Genomic DNA, 8,434 nt, shown 5'->3' on the forward strand with positions numbered 1-8,434 from the left:
TTCATTGCATTCAAAGAATGGCACTGGTGGTACATTAATATAATTAATATCCTTCATAGTTTTGCAATACATGTATGTACCCAAGGAAAGAAAGCGATTGGATTAATTTTCAGTGATTGACTGTGGATTTTTTTTTTCACAAGTAACAGTGTTGAGAAAACCCCAGTTGAAGTTAGTGGCCTCTAACAGAAGAATATCCAAGTGGAAACAAGACAGATGAAAGACCCAAATGGGTTAAAAGCTTGGACAGAGAGGGTATGGAATTGTTCTTCGGTTTTTTTAGATCTTGACTTTTCAGATGCAGGAATAAGCATAACTGACTAAGTTCAGTGATCAAAAACAAGAGAAAATCTGGAGAGGCTGGAAATCCAAACACACACACAATACTGGCAGAACTCAGCAGGCCAGGCAGCATCTATGGAAAAGAGTAAACAGCTGATGTTTCGGGCTGCAACTCTTCGTCAGGACTGGAGAAAAGAGGATCAACACACACAAAATGCTGGTGGAACGCAGCAGGCCAGGCAGCATCTATAAGGAGAAGCACTGTCGACGTTTCGGGCCGAGATCCTTCATCAGGACTAACTGAAATGAAAGATAGTAAGAGATTTGAAAGTAGGAGGGGTGGGGGAAATGCAAAATGATAGAAACCGGAGGGGGTGGGGTGAATCTGAGAGCCAGAAAGGTGATTGGCAAAAGTGATACAGAGCTGGAGAAGGGAAAGGATCATGGGACGGGAGGCCTAGGGAGAAAGAAAGGGGGAGGGGAGCACCAGAGGGAGATGAAGAATGGGCAGAGAGAGGAAAAAAAACAAACAACTAAATATGTCAGGGATGAGGTAAGAAGGGGAGGAGGGGCATTAACGGAAGTTAGAGAAGTCAATGTTCATGCCATCAGTTTGGAGGCTACCCAGCCGGTTTATAAGGTGTTGTTCCTCCAACCGGAGTTTGAATTCATCTTGACAGTAGTGGAGGCCATGGATAGACATAGCAGAATGGGAATGGGACGTGGAATTAAAATGTGTGGCCACTGGGAGATCCTGCTTTCTCTGGCAGACAGAGTGTAGGTGTTCAGCAAAACGGTCTCCCAGTCTGCGTCGGGTCTCACCAATATATAAAAGGCCACACCGGGAGCACCGGACGCAGTATACCACACCAGCCGACTCACAGGTGAAGTGTCGCCTCACCTGGAAGGACTGTCTGGGGCCCTGAATGGTCGTGAGGGAGGAAGTGTAAGGGCAGGTGTAGCACTTGTTCCGCTTACACGGATAAGTACCAGAAGGGAGATCTTCCAATGGGATCCCACTACCAAGCACATCTTTCACTCACCCCTTCGTTCTGCTTTCCGCAGGGATCGCTCCCTATGCGACTCCCTTGTCCACTCGTTCCCCTCAATCCCTTCCCACCAATCTCCCTCCTGGCACTTATCCTTGTAAGTGGAACAAGTGCTACACCTGCCCTTACACTTCCTCCCTCACCACCATTCAGGGCCCCAGACAGTCCTTCCAGGTGAGGCGACACTTCACCTGTGAGTCGGCTGGTATGGTATACTGCGTCCGGTACTCCCAGTGTGGCCTTTTATATATTATTGAGACCCGACGCAGACTGTGAGACTGTTTCGCTGAACACCTACGCTCGGTCTGCCAGAGAAAACAGGATCTCACAGTGGCCACACATTTTAATTCCACGTCCCATTCCCATTCTGATATGTCTATCCATGGCCTCCTCTACTGTCAAAATTAATCCAAACTCAGGTTGGAGGAACAACACCTTGTATATCGGCTGGGTAGCCTCCAACCTGATGGCATGAACGTTGACTTCTCTAACTTCCGTTAATGCCCCTCCTCCCCTTCTTACCCCATCCCTGACATATTTAGTTGTTTGTTTTTTTTTCTCTCTCTCTGCCCATCACTCTGCCTGTTCTCCATCTCCCTCTGGTACTCCCCTCCCCCTTTCTTTCTCCCGAGGCCTCCCGTCCCATGATCCTTTCCCTTCTCCAGCTCTGTATCACTTTCACCAGTCACCTTTCCAGCTCTTAGCTTCATCCCACCCCCTCCGGTCTTCTATCATTTCACATTTCCCCCTCCCCCCACTACTTTCAAATCTCTTACTACCTTTCCTTTCGGTTAGTCCTGACGAAGGGTTTCGGCCCAAAATGTCGACAGTGCTTTTCCTTATAGATGCTGCCTGTTCCACCAGCATTTTGTGTGGGTTGTTTGAATTTCCAGCATCTGCAGATTTCCTCGTGTTTGCTGGAGAAATGAGGGTTGATCACACAGTTGCCCTTTTTGGGGGGGGGGGGGGGCGGGGTGGCTCGAAATGGATCTGTCTGCTCTGAGTCATGTGCATTAATCTTGATCCAGTATAACCCTCAGTTCACCAAGGCCGTCCTCAGATGTTTAGACCATGTTGTCTCAATATTATGTCCAGTGGTACTCCCAGCATGCTCTTCAAGGTCTCACTGAAAACAGTAAATAGTGCTGGAGAGATAAATGGCCTACAAGAGGAAGAGATAAGTATGTCTTCAGATAAAGTCTAACCTGAATACTAAAGACAAAGCAAAAGCTTTCAAAACCTCTGAATTCAGCCCGAAGTGCTGTTGTATAATCCATCTCTGCTTCCTCCTAAGATTTCCCTGAGGACAGAAAACATCCTCGAGTTAATTTACTCTACACTCTGTTCAAAGTTTAAAGTACATTTATTGTCAAAGTATGTATAAATTACACAACCTTGAGATTCATCTGCTTACAGTCAGCCATGAAAAAGAAACCTGAAAGAATCCTATTTTTAAAAATGACCAACACCCAGTGTGCAGGAAGAGGGGGGAAATAACACATTGTGCAAACAATGAAAGCAAGCAATCATTCAGAACAAAATGGAGTCCATAGACACGAGACCTGGAATAGGTCCATAGCCTTGCCACAAAGCTCATGGATTTGAAGCCTGGAGTTGTCTCACAGCCTTCGTGCCACAGAAAGAGGAGTGAATATCACAGAAGAGTGAGCAGAAATGGCCTGAATCTTGCCTTTGGTCCATGGCGTGTGGCCAAGTGGTTAAGGCTTTGAGCTAGCGATCTGAAGGTCGTTAGTTCGAGTCTCAGCCGAGGCAGCGTGTGTGTCCTTGAGCAAGGCACTTAACCACACACTGCTCCTGAATGTTTATACCAGTGGCGGTGGTTGGTGCAGTACGGACAAGACAAGATGACCTGCCATTTCTGCCCATCTGGGCCAGCATTTAAATGGTCCAAACACCAGGTTGTTCCCTGAACTTTGACCCAGGCCTCCCCACCACATTCTGGCCCATACTTGATCTTTCCAAATCAGCTCAGCGCTTAGATCAATCCACCCTTGCCCCTGTTTCAGGTGGATGAGCTCCGAAACATTTCCACTCCAACTCCATCTTGAAGATGCCTCAATCTCACTCTGACCACTTCTCCCCAAAGATGCCATGCTCTGACTTTGGATCGCTCCTTGACTGTCAAGCCAGCCTCACCTTTGTTCACCGTGTCATCGAAGGGCTAAGGGGACTGGATGTGTTGTAGAGAGCTTAGATATGCCTCAAGCCAAATGGTTTCAGTGTAATTTCTGTACTGACATAACACTGTGCAAAGATGGTCAATGTATTGATAGAAAGCAAGTCACATCTTATCTAGGTAATCAACTACCAATCGGCCTACTCCTAATCCTAACAAAATGACTAAGTGTTGACATCAATGCTATCAATTGGCACTTCTTCTTTACCATGACCACTTCACATCCAGCCTTTGCCATGGTCTTGGTCTAAACAGGGACCAAAAAGAAACAAATGCTAAGGTTCAAATCAGATTGACTGTTCTTCACACCATGGCACCATATGACAATTGCATCAAGGAGCCTAGGTAAAATTACACCAAGAAGTAAAATAAAAAATCTCCCAGTGGTTGGAGTTATGTTGACATTAATCTAGAACAAGAATAAACAACTGGTAGAGAAATTCAGCAGAGCAGGTGCCATCTAAGGGAGAAAAAGGATGGTCAATGTTTTGGGTTGAAAACCTGAAAGCCCTACCTCATTGTCTCTCAGTTCTTTATATTGGCCTTATGCCCTCTATACTAGAAGTCCTGGTTCAATGGTGCCACAAGAGTAATCTCTCACTCAATGTCCAAAAAACCCCAAGAGCTGATTATTGACTACAAGAGGAAGAAACTGGAGGTCCTTGAGCTAGTCTTCATCAGGGGATTAGAGGTAGAGAGGGCCAGCAACTTTAAATTCCTCAGCGTTTTCAGAGAAAATGTCCTGTGTCCACCATGCAAGTGTCATTACATTGAAAGCACACAGCACCTCTACCTTCTTAGAAAGATTCTGCATATCCTTTAAAATTTTGACAAACTTCTATAGATGCATGGTGGAGTATATTGACAGGTCGCAGCACAGCCTAGAATGGAAACACCAATGCCTTGAAGACAAAATCCTATGAAAAGTAATGAATACAGCCCAGTCCACAGGTAAAACCCTCCCTGCAATTGAGTGTATCTACAAGGAGCACTGTCACAGGAAAGCAGCATTCATTGTCAAGGATCCCACACCCTGGCCATGCTCTCTTCTTGCTGCTGCTTTCAGGAAGGAGGTACAGGAGCCTCAGGACCCACATCCACAACCTATGGACTCACCTTCAAGGATTCTTCTTCTCATGCTCTTGAAATTTATTGTTTATTTATTATTATTATCTTGTTTGTTTTTCTTTTTGTACTGGCACAGTTCAGAATCAGAACCTGTCTTTGTATCATCTACAAACTTGGCCACAAAGCCATCAATTCCATCATTCAAATCATTGACATATAACATGAAAAGAAGTGGTCCCAATACTGACTTCTGTGAAACACCACTAATTATCGGCAGCCAACCAGAATAGGTCCTTTGTATTCTGACTCTTTACCTCCAGCCAATCAGCCAATCTTCTACCCATGGTAGTACCTTTCCTGTAACACAATGGGCTCGTATCTTATTAAGCAGCCTTATGTGTGGTACACTGCTGAAGACCCACTGCAGTTTGCCTGTTGCTACAATAGTTCTACAGTGAATGCAAACTCACTGGCCTTGGATCACCTGGGCAATAGTCTTTTGAAAATCTAAGTAAACAACAACCATTGAATCTTCTTTGTCTATCTTGCCTGTTATTTCCTCAAAGAAGTCCAGCAGATTTGTCAGACAATTTCTCAGTTTTCCAAACCATTCCAAAATCTATTGATTCTTGAAAGATTATTGCTAATGCCTTCACAATCTCTTCAGCTACCTCTTTCAGAATCCTGAATGTGGTCGATTTGGTCCAAGTCACTTATCTACCTTCAGACCTTTCAACTTCCCATGTACCTTCTCCTTAGTAATAGCAAATACACCCTCTGCTCCCACAGCCACTTGCAAATCTCTGGTATACTGTTAAAGCCTTCCACAGTGAAGCCTGATGCAAACTACTTAAGTTCCTCTGCTATTTCTTTGTCCCCCGTAGCTACCTCTCCAGTGGTCTAATATCCACCCTCACCTCTCTTTACTCTTTACATACCTGAAAAAAAAACATTTGGTATCCTCTTTAGTAACTTGAGTCTCCTCGTGGTTTTATTAGTTGCCTTCTATTAGTTTTTAAAAGCTTACCAATCCTCCACTTCACACTATTCTTTGCGATATACAGTATGCCCTCTTTTTACTTCGATGCTGTCTTTGACTTCCCTTGTCAACCACAGTTGTCCCATCCTCCCTTTAGAATACTTCTTCATCTCCAGGATGTATCTATCCTGTGCCTTCTGAATTGCCTCCAGAAACTCCAGCCATTGCTGTAAAGGTTTAAAGGTTAACTTATTCTCCAAGTATTGAACTCTGAAATTATTCTTCTCCAGATAGCCATGAAACTGAGAAAGAAAAGAACGGCAGCATACTCATCAACCCCAAATCTCTCCTCCCCCACACAAAAAATGAGCAAAAATGGAACAGGGACATCAACTCCCAAATCCCCCTCCCCTACACAAATAAACAGGAAAGATCAGGTGAAAAACACAATATAAAAAGTATAAGACTGTAAAAAGTCTATAGTCCAAGTCCATATCCATTTCCATATACAAATGGCAGAAAATCTGGTTAACATTCTTGGGCACAGTGGCAGGCCATACAGTCTCTCCTCTCTGGCAGTAGAGCAATCACACCAGTGATCAAAAGGCAGTCAGCCAGTACTCTCCCTCCACGTTCACCTCAATGTTTCAAGCACCCTTGTCGCTTTAATTGGCAGAAGTACTTTGTTTCATAAATTTACTTTAAAGTTTAATGTGGACTGTTGAAAATGTCAACCATCCCTTGATCTCTAAAGATGCTGCCTGACACAGCTGGGATGATATGTTGTATTAAGGAAGGCGGTTGTTGGAGATCAATTATTTCAGCTCCAATATATAATGCAGAGCTGTGTTAAAGATACAACTACTGCATTTGATAATTAAAGTGGTTTTTGGGTGTATCCTACAAATAACTGTGTGGTAAGGCACAGCTCAAACACCATCTATAATTTTGCTGATGACACAATTATTGATGGCAGAATTTCAAATGGTGACGAGGGGGTGTACAGGAGTGAGAGAGATCAGCTGGTTGAGTGATGTCGCAACAGTAACCTTGCATTCAATGTCAGTAAGACCAAGAAATTAATTTTGGTCTTCAGGAAGGGGAAGTCAAGGGAACACACACCCATCCTCATCGAGGGATCAACAATGGAAAGGGTGAGCAGTTTCAAATTCCTGAGTGTTAATAGATAGATCCCTGAGGATCTATCCTGGGCCAAGCATATCAATAGCTACAAAGGTGGCATGACAACGGCTATATTTCATTAGGAGTTTGAGAAGACTGGGTCTGTCACAAATTTTCACAGATATATTGTGGAACGCATTTTAACCGATTGAATCACTGTCTGGTATGGCAGGGGCCACTACACAGGATTGGAAAAAGCTGCAAACCCAGCCAGCTCTATCACGGGCACTAGACTTGGGGACATCCTCAAAATGGCGGCATCTATCATTAAAGAACCCCATCACCCGAGACATGCTCTCTCCTCATTGCTACTATTGAGGAGGAGGTACAAGAGCCGGAAGACACACACTCGACATTTTAGTAAAAATGTTTTCCACTCCACCATCAGATTTCTGAAGGCACAAGGAAGCCACGCATACTATATTTTTGTTCTCTCTTTCCAAGACTTACTTAATTTAATTTTACAGTATATATATTTCTTACTGTAATTTATACTTTTCTGTGTTGTACTGTACTGTTACCACAAAACAACAAATTCCACAGCATACTGTATGCTCATGATGTTAAAACCATTCTGATTCTGAAAATAAATCACAGGCTAGTACATGATGACACACAGTATACTAGCCTCGATAATACATTTCCTTTGAACTTTAAATTGCTAAGTGCTGATGGATAAAGAGACTTCAGGATTCTTGAAGACTAGTCACTGAAAAAGCTAACTGATGTATTAATATTTTGTTGCTTTTTATCATTATGTTTTTATCTTATTATTTGTGTTTTTTTGTGTGTTGCATCAGATCTGGAATAACAATTATTTTATTCCCTTTTGCACTTGTGTATTGGAAATGACATTAAACAATCTTGAATCTTGAAATCAAAACACTGATGCCACAAGCTGTTAAGGCAGCAAAACTACCTTGACCTTCATAGAAAGAGAATTTGAAAATCAAAGCGATAGTATCTTACTACAATTATATAGGGCTTGGCAGGACCACTCCTGGAGTATCGTGGACAGTTTTGGTTGCCTTATCAAAGGAAGGGTTTATTTGACATAGAGGGAGTATACAGTTCTCCACATCATTGAGGACATCTTGAAGAGGTTGTGCTTGAAGGTAGCAGCATCAAAGAGCCTCACCATCCCAATGCCACCATCAGAGACGTGGTACATGATCCTGAAGATCTAGACTCGGTGATTCAGGAATAGCTTATTCCCCTTTGCTATCAGATTTCTGAATGGTCTATGAATACCAATACATTAATCCCTTTTTTTTTTGCTATAGAACATAGAACAGTACAGCACAATACAGGCCTTTTGGCCCATGATTTTGTACCAACCTTTTCACGTACTATAAAGTTGCATCTGCACCAGTGGGTCAAGCTGCAGCTCCTTAGGGATCAGGTTAGAGAACTGGAGATGAAGCTCGACAACCTTCATCTGGTCAGGGAAATTGAGCTGATAGAGAGGAGCTGTAGGCAAGTAGGCATACCGGGGCCTCAGGAGACAGATAAATGGGTAACAATTAGGAGAGGGAAGGGCAAGAGTCAGATACCAGAGAGTACTCCAATGGCTGCCCACCCTTAACAATAAGTACTCCTGTTTGAGTACTGTTGGGGGGGTTCCCCCTACCTGAGTCTGACCCTGTGCCTCAGAAGAGTAGGGAAAGGAAGAGGATG

This window comes from Hemitrygon akajei, chromosome 4 (assembly GCF_048418815.1).
Source record: "Hemitrygon akajei chromosome 4, sHemAka1.3, whole genome shotgun sequence".
In the NCBI taxonomy this organism is placed as follows: domain Eukaryota; kingdom Metazoa; phylum Chordata; class Chondrichthyes; order Myliobatiformes; family Dasyatidae; genus Hemitrygon; species Hemitrygon akajei.